This window comes from Drosophila melanogaster, chromosome 3L, assembly GCF_000001215.4.
Source record: "Drosophila melanogaster chromosome 3L".
NCBI lineage: Eukaryota > Metazoa > Arthropoda > Insecta > Diptera > Drosophilidae > Drosophila > Drosophila melanogaster.
This window is the reverse complement of record NT_037436.4, coordinates 5,114,767-5,128,315: the sequence shown is the minus strand read 5'-3', so window position 1 is coordinate 5,128,315 and position 13,549 is coordinate 5,114,767. Positions and strand designations below refer to the sequence as shown.

General features: G+C 43.2%; 3 annotated features.

The window, feature by feature from the left end:
• Window positions 1–3,704: 3,704 nt before the first annotated feature.
• Window positions 3,705–6,252: a mobile genetic element.
• A 7-nt stretch (window positions 6,253–6,259) lies between these two features.
• Window positions 6,260–9,056: a mobile genetic element.
• Window positions 9,057–9,066: 10 nt separating this feature from the next.
• Window positions 9,067–12,948: a mobile genetic element.
• The last annotated feature ends 601 nt before the right edge of the window (window positions 12,949–13,549 follow it).

The following is a 13,549-nucleotide window of genomic DNA, read 5'->3' as shown; positions in this document are numbered from 1 at the left end:
TCGCATCGCATATAAAAAAATGCACATGCATCGGATGTCGGCTTACATTTTATTTACCTCTCTGCTTTATCGTTTTCTTCGCCATACGTATACTTTATGCGTTAAGCGTTTTTTTTTTGTTTTTATCGTCTGAAATTTACAATTCAATGTCATGCCGGCTATATTGTGGTTGCTTCGTCCATATTGCCAAATTGAGGCAAAATGAAGAAGAAGTTGCTGCTGCTGCTGCACCAGAAGATCAGCAAGATCATTTTAATGCAGAACCGGTTGGTTCGGTCACTCCTCATCGAGGTATATAGATTCCCCCCTCTGTCCAACAAACCACGCAGACAATGCAGGCCCAATGTAAAATTAAGTGTGTAACGCGACCTTGAAACTCCGACTCCAGCCCAAAAACCACAAATGCAATTGCTGGTCATCTTGGGCTCTACGACCATTCATGTATTATTTATGTATGCATGTGGGACCCATCGGGTTTTATGTACTGCGCCGCTCAGCCCGATAATAATTGTTATTGCCCTCATGCATCGTGAATTTGGTGGCCAGGGGGTGGGGCGGGATATCATTAACAGTCTAGGCCACAGCCATCCAGATATCTGTGTAAACGATGGCCGGGACAAAGTCTGGGGTTTCCGCTTTATATCATCGTTTAATAATCACTGGATACTACGTGACGTCGATAGCAAGTCCACCCTTTTTGGTCATAACTTGGATACTTGGGATCTAGAAAAGGGTTTCTTGGAAAAGGGTTTCTTGGAAAATGCATAAAAGTTAATGTGCTGGAAATGTAGCAAAGTAAGGAGTAATACATAACACCAGCATAATTCTTATGTATATAATATATAAATATGTATATATTTAAATATATAGTTAATTAGAGAACAGAGTTTCTTTATCACCTACAATAGATTCTTGGAAAACAAAATAGTTGGAACCATCTTGAGCCACAGCAATAATACTAAAACTAATGCTAGCCTAAGATATCTAGGTTTATGCAGTAGTGCGGATAATAAACATATAAATAACTCGGAGGTTAAGTTCATTGTTTATTGATGAACGTGTAAGTGATTTTCATGCTCAGCGAGGGTTGCTCGACATGTATGCCAAACTCATTGCTTAAAAACAAAAGCTATACTGGTTGAATAATTAGTGAATTTCTTACTCTTCCTATCTAGTTTTTATAAATATTTAAAAAATATTACATTGTATCATTTAGTTTATAATCCACCCACGAGAGTGGAGAATCTGGGTTTATGTGTTTATTTTACCATCAAACACTCGACTGATGGAATTTTTCTTGTTTTCGCATTTGTTTAGTAGCATTTGGTTGATTGCTTCCGAAGATCAATGCTAAAAGTTGTAATTAAAGGCAGCGCAGCAGCGAACAAATTTGTATCGGTCGTTGTTCTTTTGTTTTGTTGATTTAGCACTTGGGATCTTTTGCTTTTGCGCTGGCCACGCCCACTTGGGCGACATCAAGAAGTGTACGAAATATATAGTGGCATGGTGTATCCATAGGTAAAATGCAAATTCCCGTTAATTGAATGCCAAACAAAAGAGCAGTGGCAGCCGCAACATCGCAAAGGGGGTTTAATTTTCTGGTCTCGTTTTTGGAAGGTTTTGGTGTTTGAAAAATCAATTAGCAGTATAAAATGGTTTTTTTTTCTGTTTTAAAGCCCTTACCTGGTTTAGTTTTTGTAATACTCTTTCTCTCTATTTCTCGCGCCCACTTTGCTAAAAGAGAGAGCAAATCCCAGTAGCACCACCCACCGCCCAGCCACCCACAACTGAAAAGCGAGAGAGGAAAAGCAGTGGAAAAACCGCAGCTGCTGCTTTAAATTTATGCCAACGCGGCATTAGAAGCATGGCTTGCGGTTAAATGGGCAGTGAGGGGAGGGGGGAGCACCCAAACCCCCCAAAAAAGGGTTGGAATATGGCGGAGGAGGTTAGGGCGCTATTGCAGCCATATTGGCTAGGTATTGGTAACATTGTATATGTGTGCATGTGGGTGCAGCAAACTGCAAGAAATCAAGGCTTTAGTTGCGGCGGTCGCAACGAAAAATGGCGGAGCGCTTTATGAATATTTATAACACAATGGAGCATAAAAAAGTTTGTTTGTAGGTGTAGGTGTAGGATAAGGGGTATTCCCATACATGTTGGCAAGAAGCTATCTGGGTTCATGCGTCTGTTATCGCATTCAATGCCCGATTGACAGCGGCGGGGTTAATGGGTGGATCAAGTCCTATAAAACCCTAAAAGAGGAAACTATCGTTGGAAATTGAGTCAATAAAAATAAATGTTATATTCCTAAATATTTATTATATTTATTAATTCCAAGAAGATACCTTTTAATGACTCAACTGAACATGTTTTATGTTAAAGAGTGAGCTACAATTTTGTGATTCGGCATTTACCCCTATGCGCTCCTGTTTTTCCAGCCCGAAATCCACCCAAGAATCTCCAGCGACTTACAATGCAAATGGAAATGCCAAAATGCAGGAAAAGTTACCCCACTTTCAATTCGACTTCCTATGCATTTGTGCTCGCATATAGATTGGCAATAAATTAATACTCGAGCATGGAAAGTTGCGCCATTAGAAGGGCGAATCGAGTGACACACATTTGAAAAATATTTAATTTGCCAAAAATGCCAGTCGAACTGAGTCCTTTGGCATTTCCATATCAAATGCATATTGCGCATACGTTGGATGGGCGGTGCCATTAATTCAAAGCTCATTGAAAGAATTTTATAGAAAAAGTTTAAATTAAAAATCGGGCAAAATTAAGCAAAAAAAAAAGTTTGGTAAACCGAAACCAATTCAAGTATTGATTGGGTGCGTAGAGTAGAGGGGGGTGGAAAATAGAGAGGGGAATCCCCCGACTCGGAGCACGTGCTGGCGCCATCTAGCGGTCGCTGCATGCAAATTGCCAAATCAGTGCGTGACTTGTAAAATTTCCACAAAGGCTGCGAACAAAAACTCAAATGCAAACTGTTAGTTATGACAAAGCAAACTTAACTAGCGGTTATTCGATTTTTTGCTCTTAGTTTATTTTTTTTTTTGGAAAATTTTAAACTGGCACGCACGTGTAACGCCCCACAATGGAAAAAAGGTGGACCAATCTTTAAGCGCCAGTCAATTACCGAGTTTACAGAATGCCCCCGGCTAATGGTCAGCTCGTTCATGACTCGTTTAATGGCCCTCAACTGAACTCTTTTCTTCGCTTTACTACCCTTTTTTTGCCGCCAATTTGAACAACAACTGTCAAAGTCAAAGACTAACAAGAGACCATGTCCATTTATGACTGCCCCATTCCAACCTCTCCATACAAATATTTTACATCGCTTGACTGCCCCTGGGAAACGTTTGCCATTTTGTGTATCTCCATTTGGAGATGCCTTTTAAATGATATTTTTTTGCATTGGCAGTCGGTAAACATCTTTGCTGCAAGACAAACTTGTTCATCTTGTGTGCGTATCTTCAATTTATATTTCAAGTGCAGAAAGTGGAGCAAACTAACATTTCCAGCGAATTCCCTTCGGTTCGGGGGTCAAAACTTTTTTGGTCAGCTCATGCAGTTTATTGGTTTGTTTGCCTGAACGGTCAGAAAAATCGAGCAGTTGGCGGGGTCACAACCAAGAAACTTAATCGATTCGGACACTTTACAACATGTTTATCATAAGCATTTGCCAAAAGAAATTATTATTATTATTATTATGATAGATAGAATAGTTTACAAAACTAGACTAACTTAGATAGTATAGCATTAGCTACGGGGCTTACAGCTATATTTATTTACAATGTTATTATATCTTAATTTAGTTAATATCTAATTTGGTAACTAATTGCTGGCTTGTTATGTACAAATGCCTGTTTTGTTTTTAGATTTTGTGGTATAATTTAGTTTTTTTGAGGAAAAGTATGAGTTTTTGTATGTTATCTGGATTGGGTTTGCTAAGAAGGTCTAGAGGGTTGGTGTTGTTAAATATATCTTGCTTGGTTTGTAGGAGGGATGGGCATGAGTTAAATATGTGGTTTAAAGAAATATCACCTTGGCAAAACGGGCAAGTTGGTATTGAATTGGGATTTAGGTAGTGTTGGTGGGTTATGTTTGTGTGTCCTAGTCGAAGTCGTATTATTTTTATTTGGTCGAGTCTGGTCCAATTTGGGTGGGATTGTTTAAGGTAATCGCATGGGTGTGAGGTGTTCGTGTTAATAGATTGGTACCATGGACTGCAGTTTATTATGTGTTCTTTCTGTTTTGTCGCAAGGTCGGCTTTAAGGTGTTTTTTTATATCTGTGGTATTTATGTTTGGGGTGAGGATAAGTGGCATACTGCTTGCTGATTTTGCAGCTTGATCGGCTAATTCATTTCCTTTTATTCCTGAATGGCCAGGAATCCACATTATTTTAATTTTAGGTGCGTGTTGCGTTATTAGCGATCGTATTCTGCTTGGGTAAAAGCTGTTATTATTTGTGTTTTGAATTGAATCTACTGCTGATAGGGAGTCGGAGCAGATAATAAATTTGCCTCTTCGGTTTTTAGTAAGTTCTATTGCTTCTAGGATGGCGATTGTTTCGGAGGTGAGGACGGATGAATATGGGGGCAGTATGCCGTATTTCAAGACGTCTGTCTCCGTTGTAATGGCGAATGATATTGTGTAATTAATTTTTGAACCGTCAGTGAATATGAAATTGTGTGTTTTGAGGTTATTCTTTGTGTGTTCGTATAATTTTCTGTATTGGTCTGGAGATGTTTGTTCTTTCTTATGGATTCTAAGTGACGTGTCTATTAGATTGGGGAGGGTCCATGGTGGTTTGTTTTTATGGAGTTTTATTGGTTTGTAGGGTAGATTAAGTTCTAGGCTAAGTTTGATTGTTCGGTCTATTGTTGATGTTTTTTTCTTATTAGCTTTTTTAGGCTTTAAGAACTTATGTATTGGTGTGTTTTTGGAGAGGATTAGGTTTTGGGATAGTTTGGCTATTTGAAGGTCTCGTTTCATTTCTAAGGGGGGAGTATTCGATTCGTAAAGTAAGTTATTTATTGGGGTAGAGCGATATGCGCCGAGAGCTAGACGGATAGCGGAGTTAAACGGTGTTTTTATTTTGTTTAAAATGCTTTTGGGAGCATGGCCGTACAGAAACAAACCATACTCTAGTTTGGCTATAATTGTTGCTTTTGCGACATTAAGTAGTGTATGCGTGTTGCAGTTAAATTTAAGACTAGATAGGCATTTTATTATATTTAGCTTGTTGTGTAGTTTGGGTAGAAGTAGGTTTATGTGTGTGTTCCATTTGTATTTGTTGTTTAAGGTTATTCCTAGAATTTTTAAGGACGTAACGCTAGGAATTTGGAAGTTGTTGCAGCTTATCTTGCATGTGCAGTGACGTTTTCTGCATATGTGGAGGTGTTGACATTTGGATAGGGAAAGCGATGCCCCTGAGTAGGAGCACCAATTTTCTATATCGTCGAATAGATTGTCTAAGTTGAAATTTGTATTTGTGTTTTTGTTGAAATTTATTATAAGGAAGAAGTCGTCGGCATATGCGTTGAATTTAATTTCTTTATGTAGGGATATGATGTTGGATAATTTGTTGAATGCTATGAGGAAAAGTATTACGGATATGGGTGAACCTTGGGGGATTCCGTTGAATAGGGGTAACGGGCTTGATGTATGCGGACCGACGCGGACAGTTATTTTTCTGTTGCTCATGAAGTTTTTAATGTATTTTATTATTTTGGGACCCGTTTTCCATTCCTGCAATTGCTGGATTATGGAGTGCACACCTACTCGATCGAAGGCTCTTGAAAAATCAAGAGTGACGAGGGAGGTGTGCATTTTTGACTTCGTTATGAGATAGTCTACATAGAGTAGACAGTCCGAAGTCGATTTGCCTTTTTTGAACCCGAATTGTTTGTCGTTAATTAGGTTGTTGTATGTCACTAGCCACCAGAGTCTTTTCGCAATTATTTTATCAAGTATCTTTGCTATACAGCAGTTGAGGGAGATGGGTCGGTATGAGGAAGTTTTCGTTTTGTCGGTGTTTGGCTTAAGGATTGGGATGATTAGGCTTGTTTTGTAGGCTTGAGGTATGTGGCTATTGAATATTTCATTAAATAGTTTCGTTATTCGGTTTTTTGTTGTGTGGGAGCTATTTTTGATCATTTGATACGAGATTCTATTTAGTCCTGGAGCACATCCTTTTAATGTTTGTAGTGCTGAGCTAAGTTCTAGATACGTTATGTTCTCTTTGATTGATATCCAGCTCCTCAACAAATCAGCTGCGGATTCACCTGTCAAAGTTCTTGGTATCCAATGGAACCCTGGGAAGGACGTCCTGTATCTCAACCTAAAGGGATGCGATGCGACCATTTCTCCGACGAAAAGAGAACTCTTGTCTCAGCTATCAAGAATTTATGATCCGCTTGGACTGGTAGCGCCGGTCACAGTTCTACTCAAGCTAATCTTCCAAGAAAGCTGGACAAGTGTCCTGCAGTGGGACGACCCCATACCTGAAAGTCTACGTACGCGCTGGAGAGCCTTAGTAGAGGATTTGCCAGCACTTACGCAATGCCAAGTACCACGGTATATTGCGTCACCATTTCGAGATGTTCAACTACACGGATTCGCCGACGCATCCTCGCACGCCTACGGTGCGGTAGTTTACGCTCGAGTTGCAGTTGGATGCAGCTTTCAAGTAACTCTGGTTGCCGCCAAAACACGGGTGGCCCCGATCAAGCCCGTATCAATTCCACGTTTGGAGCTAAACGCTGCGTTACTTCTATCTCGATTGCTTTCTATTGTCAAAACATCACTAACAATTCCTCTTTTCAGCACGAGCTGCTGGACAGATTCAGAAATTGTGCTACACTGGCTTTCAGCTCCCCCTCGACGGTGGAACACCTACGTCTGCAACCGAACTTCTGAGATATTGAGCGACTTTCCCCGTAGCTGCTGGAACCATGTTCGCACGGAAGACAATCCTGCAGATTGTGCTTCCCGAGGACTTCATCCGTCAAAGCTTCTGGAGCATCGACTGTGGTGGAAAGGTCCGTCTTGGCTGGCCACACCCACCTCTGAGTGGCCACCTTCTACAAGCAAGTTCAGCGTATCTTCAAGTTTCGATGTCAACACCGAAGAACGAGCCATAAAGCCCACGACTCTACATAACTTTCCTGATGAAAGTATACACGAGTTACTCATCCACAAATTCTCAACCTGGACGCGTCTTATAAGGGTATCTAGCTACTGTCATCGCTTTATTCACACTCTTCGATCCCATCATAGGAATTCGGCACCATTCCTTACGTCTGAAGAGTTGCTGGACGCACAGCGCCGACTTATTCGACATGTGCAACAAAAATCCTTTGCCAGAGAATATGAGCAGCTAGAGAATCGACGCCAGCTTAACGCTAAATCGCATCTTATCCGGTTTTCTCCGTTTCTGGATGATTATGGAGTAATGCGAGTCGGTGGGAGAATCGAGCAATCTACACTCAACTATAACGCCAAGCACCCGATTCTGATACCTAAAGATACACCACTAGCTGGACTCCTGGTTCGACATTTTCATGTCTCCTATCTGCACACTGGAGTTGATGCAACGTTCACCAATCTTCGTCAGCAGTACTGGATTCTGGGAGCCCGCAATCTCGTCAGAAAGGCAGTCTTCCAATGCAAATCCTGTTTTCTTCAACGAAAGGGCACAAGCAACCAGATCATGGGAGAGCTACCAATTCCTCGAGTTCAAGCTAGCCGCTGCTTTCAACACACAGGGCTGGACTACGCTGGACCGATCGCAATCAAGGAATCAAAGGGAAGAACTCCACGCATCGGAAAGGCATGGTTTTCTATTTTCGTGTGTCTCACTACAAAGGCACTTCACATCGAGGTTGTTAGTGAGCTAACTACACAGGCTTTCATCGCAGCCTTTCAACGATTCATTGCCCGCCGAGCGAAGCCTACTGACCTGTATTCGGATAATGGAACAACATTTCATGGAGGCAAGAAAACTTTGGATGACATGAGACGTCTGGCCATTCAACAAGCCAAAGATGAGGAACTAGCAGGATTCTTTGCCAATGAAGGGATTTCTTGGCACTTTATACCCCCGTCTGCTCCACATTTTGGAGGGATGTGGGAAGCTGGAGTTCGCTCAATTAAACTCCATATGAAACGAATACTTGGATCAAAGGCTTTAACGTTTGAGGAGCTCTCTACTGTCCTGACCCAAATTGAAGCTATCCTGAATTCACGCCCGCTGTGCCCAACTGGGGATAATTCTTTGGATCCACTGACGCCTGCTCATTTTTTGACTGGAGCTCCGTATACTGCATTGCCTGAACCCTGTCGTCTGGATATGCAAGTCAATCGATTGGAGAGGTGGAATCAGCTGCAAGCCATGGTTCAAGGCTTTTGGAAAAGGTGGCATATGGAATACCTGACATCTCTTCATGAGCGGACAAAGTGGCATCTGGAAACCGAGAATCTGAAGATCGACACACTGGTAGTACTCAAGGAGCCCAATCTACCGCCCTCTAAATGGATTCTTGGCCGCATCACAGCAGTGCACGCAGGAATCGACAACAAGGTCCGAGTCGTTACAGTGAAGACTGCTCACGGATTATACAAACGCCCAATTGCCAAAATCGCTGTACTGCCTCTCTGCTGAACAACCGTTCAGGGGGGCCGGTATGTTTGGGAACGAGACACCCTGTATACGCGAACAAGTCACCCTTTATCTTTATTTACATTCTTATTTGTCTGCAGCTTCATCGGAGCTTATCAGCGGAATCAATGTAAGCATCGCACCGCTGTAATTGTCCGCGAGCTTGCCCAGTACTTTTCCAAACTTCTAACTCCCTTCTAACTGTAACTTGTTTACGTCTTATGCTAGACTAATCGTATGGCGTGATTACAGCCAAAGCTGAAGTCAGTCACAATTTTGATCTGCGAGAAAACGTACGCATCGGTGTCGAAATAATTAATATTAAGTGTCTGAACTTAACCAATAAATGAAAATTAACAGTAACACTGGCGGTTTTATTTATAAACATAAAAATTGGATTGTTGGATCGGATCAACTTTGGTCTCTATACACAGGAGATCGGAAACACTTTGGTAACGACTTTCCTATCGCTCTCAATACTGTATTTGGTTGGATTCTTGCAGGCTCTTACTCTGCATTCGATGATCACCCTACTTCTGCGGTTACTCATCACGCGGACCTAGACACGATGGTTCGTTCATTCATGGAGATGGACAGCATTCAGCCTAACCAGGCTCTCCTGGACGCCAGCGATCCCACAGAGCGTCATTTTGCTGCCACACACAAGCGCTCGACGGACGGGGTGTACGTCGTCGAGTATCCCTTCAAGGAAAAGGCACCGCCTATTGATTCGACCTTGCCACAGGCCATCAATCGCTTCTTCTCGCTGGAACGCAAATTTCGTCGGTATCCAGAATTGAAGCAGCAGTACGAAGCTTTCCTGGACGACTACTTGCAACGTGGACATATGGAAAAACTGACCTCGGCTCAGGTTGAAGAGTCCCCAGACACCTGCTTCTATTTGCCGCACCACGCTGTCATCAAACTGGACAGTCTGACTACCAAATGTCGTGTAGTTTTTGATGGATCAGGAAAAGACAGCTCTGGAGTATCGCTCAATGACAGACTACATATTGGTCCACCGATTCAACGCGATCTTTTTGGCGTTTGTCTACGCTTCCGGCAGCACCAATATGTTTTATGTGCAGATGTCGAAAAGATGTTTCGAGGCATTAAAGTCTTTAAGCCACACACCAATTTTCAGCGCATTGTTTGGCGCACGACTGAGAATGAACCTCTGCTTCATTTTCGCCTGCTGACGGTTACCTACGGATTGGCACCGTCACCATTTCTGGCTGTTCGAGTTCTAAAGCAACTTGCCGACGATCATGGCCATGAATACCCTGCAGCAGCTCACGCTCTTCTGCACGATGCCTATGTGGACGATATCCCGACAGGCGCCAACACATTCGAGGAGCTTATGATTCTCAAGGACGAGCTTATAGCCCTCTTGGATAAGGGAAAATTCAAGCTACGCAAATGGAGTTCTAATAGTTGGCGTCTTCTGAAATCATTACCAGAGGAAGATAGATGTTTTGAACCTATCCAGCTCCTCAACAAATCAGCTGCGGATTCACCTGTCAAAGTTCTTGGTATCCAATGGAACCCTGGGAAGGACGTCCTGTATCTCAACCTAAAGGGATGCGATGCGACCATTTCTCCGACGAAAAGAGAACTCTTGTCTCAGCTATCAAGAATTTATGATCCGCTTGGACTGGTAGCGCCGGTCACAGTTCTACTCAAGCTAATCTTCCAAGAAAGCTGGACAAGTGTCCTGCAGTGGGACGACCCCATACCTGAAAGTCTACGTACGCGCTGGAGAGCCTTAGTAGAGGATTTGCCAGCACTTACGCAATGCCAAGTACCACGGTATATTGCGTCACCATTTCGAGATGTTCAACTACACGGATTCGCCGACGCATCCTCGCACGCCTACGGTGCGGTAGTTTACGCTCGAGTTGCAGTTGGATGCAGCTTTCAAGTAACTCTGGTTGCCGCCAAAACACGGGTGGCCCCGATCAAGCCCGTATCAATTCCACGTTTGGAGCTAAACGCTGCGTTACTTCTATCTCGATTGCTTTCTATTGTCAAAACATCACTAACAATTCCTCTTTTCAGCACGAGCTGCTGGACAGATTCAGAAATTGTGCTACACTGGCTTTCAGCTCCCCCTCGACGGTGGAACACCTACGTCTGCAACCGAACTTCTGAGATATTGAGCGACTTTCCCCGTAGCTGCTGGAACCATGTTCGCACGGAAGACAATCCTGCAGATTGTGCTTCCCGAGGACTTCATCCGTCAAAGCTTCTGGAGCATCGACTGTGGTGGAAAGGTCCGTCTTGGCTGGCCACACCCACCTCTGAGTGGCCACCTTCTACAAGCAAGTTCAGCGTATCTTCAAGTTTCGATGTCAACACCGAAGAACGAGCCATAAAGCCCACGACTCTACATAACTTTCCTGATGAAAGTATACACGAGTTACTCATCCACAAATTCTCAACCTGGACGCGTCTTATAAGGGTATCTAGCTACTGTCATCGCTTTATTCACACTCTTCGATCCCATCATAGGAATTCGGCACCATTCCTTACGTCTGAAGAGTTGCTGGACGCACAGCGCCGACTTATTCGACATGTGCAACAAAAATCCTTTGCCAGAGAATATGAGCAGCTAGAGAATCGACGCCAGCTTAACGCTAAATCGCATCTTATCCGGTTTTCTCCGTTTCTGGATGATTATGGAGTAATGCGAGTCGGTGGGAGAATCGAGCAATCTACACTCAACTATAACGCCAAGCACCCGATTCTGATACCTAAAGATACACCACTAGCTGGACTCCTGGTTCGACATTTTCATGTCTCCTATCTGCACACTGGAGTTGATGCAACGTTCACCAATCTTCGTCAGCAGTACTGGATTCTGGGAGCCCGCAATCTCGTCAGAAAGGCAGTCTTCCAATGCAAATCCTGTTTTCTTCAACGAAAGGGCACAAGCAACCAGATCATGGGAGAGCTACCAATTCCTCGAGTTCAAGCTAGCCGCTGCTTTCAACACACAGGGCTGGACTACGCTGGACCGATCGCAATCAAGGAATCAAAGGGAAGAACTCCACGCATCGGAAAGGCATGGTTTTCTATTTTCGTGTGTCTCACTACAAAGGCACTTCACATCGAGGTTGTTAGTGAGCTAACTACACAGGCTTTCATCGCAGCCTTTCAACGATTCATTGCCCGCCGAGCGAAGCCTACTGACCTGTATTCGGATAATGGAACAACATTTCATGGAGGCAAGAAAACTTTGGATGACATGAGACGTCTGGCCATTCAACAAGCCAAAGATGAGGAACTAGCAGGATTCTTTGCCAATGAAGGGATTTCTTGGCACTTTATACCCCCGTCTGCTCCACATTTCGGAGGGATGTGGGAAGCTGGAGTTCGCTCAATTAAACTCCATATGAAACGAATACTTGGATCAAAGGCTTTAACGTTTGAGGAGCTCTCTACTGTCCTGACCCAAATTGAAGATATCCTGAATTCACGCCCGCTGTGCCCAACTGGGGATAATTCTTTGGATCCACTGACGCCTGCTCATTTTTTGACTGGATCTCCGTATACTGCATTGCCTGAACCCTGTCGTCTGGATATGCAAGTCAATCGATTGGAGAGGTGGAATCAGCTGCAAGCCATGGTTCAAGGCTTTTGGAAAAGGTGGCATATGGAATACCTGACATCTCTTCATGAGCGGACAAAGTGGCATCTGGAAACCGAGAATCTGAAGATCGACACACTGGTAGTACTCAAGGAGCCCAATCTACCGCCCTCTAAATGGATTCTTGGCCGCATCACAGCAGTGCACGCAGGAATCGACAACAAGGTCCGAGTCGTTACAGTGAAGACTGCTCACGGATTATACAAACGCCCAATTGCCAAAATCGCTGTACTGCCTCTCTGCTGAACAACCGTTCAGGGGGGCCGGTATGTTTGGGAACGAGACACCCTGTATACGCGAACAAGTCACCCTTTATCTTTATTTACATTCTTATTTGTCTGCAGCTTCATCGGAGCTTATCAGCGGAATCACTGTAAGCATCGCACCGCTGTAATTGTCCGCGAGCTTGCCCAGTACTTTTCCAAACTTCTAACTCCCTTCTAACTGTAACTTGTTTACGTCTTATGCTAGACTAATCGTATGGCGTGATTACAGCCAAAGCTGAAGTCAGTCACAATTTTGATCTGCGAGAAAACGTACGCATCGGTGTCGAAATAATTCATATTAAGTGTCTGAACTTAACCAATAAATGAAAATTAACAGTAACACTGGCGGTTTTATTTATAAACATAAAAATATGTTTGGGAACGAGACACCCTGTATACGCGAACAAGTCACCCTTTATCTTTATTTACATTCTTATTTGTCTGCAGCTTCATCGGAGCTTATCAGCGGAATCAATGTAAGCATCGCACCGCTGTAATTGTCCGCGAGCTTGCCCAGTACTTTTCCAAACTTCTAACTCCCTTCTAACTGTAACTTGTTTACGTCTTATGCTAGACTAATCGTATGGCGTGATTACAGCCAAAGCTGAAGTCAGTCACAATTTTGATCTGCGAGAAAACGTACGCATCGGTGTCGAAATAATTAATATTAAGTGTCTGAACTTAACCAATAAATGAAAATTAACAGTAACACTGGCGGTTTTATTTATAAACATAAAAATTGGTCCTTCGAGCCGGATAACCGGAAGTGCGTTTCGTTCGGGCATTTGATTTTGATTATTGGCCTTTTGGCAAACGATAATCTATAGATTCCTACATCGTGTAGAATCGTTCCCTTCTTTCGACCACCATGCGGAGTGTGATTCAACAACGGGGCTTCTGCAAAAGCCAAATTACTCGTGCGCATAATAATGCCTTAAAATTTGTTGATGACATTCACTCAGTGC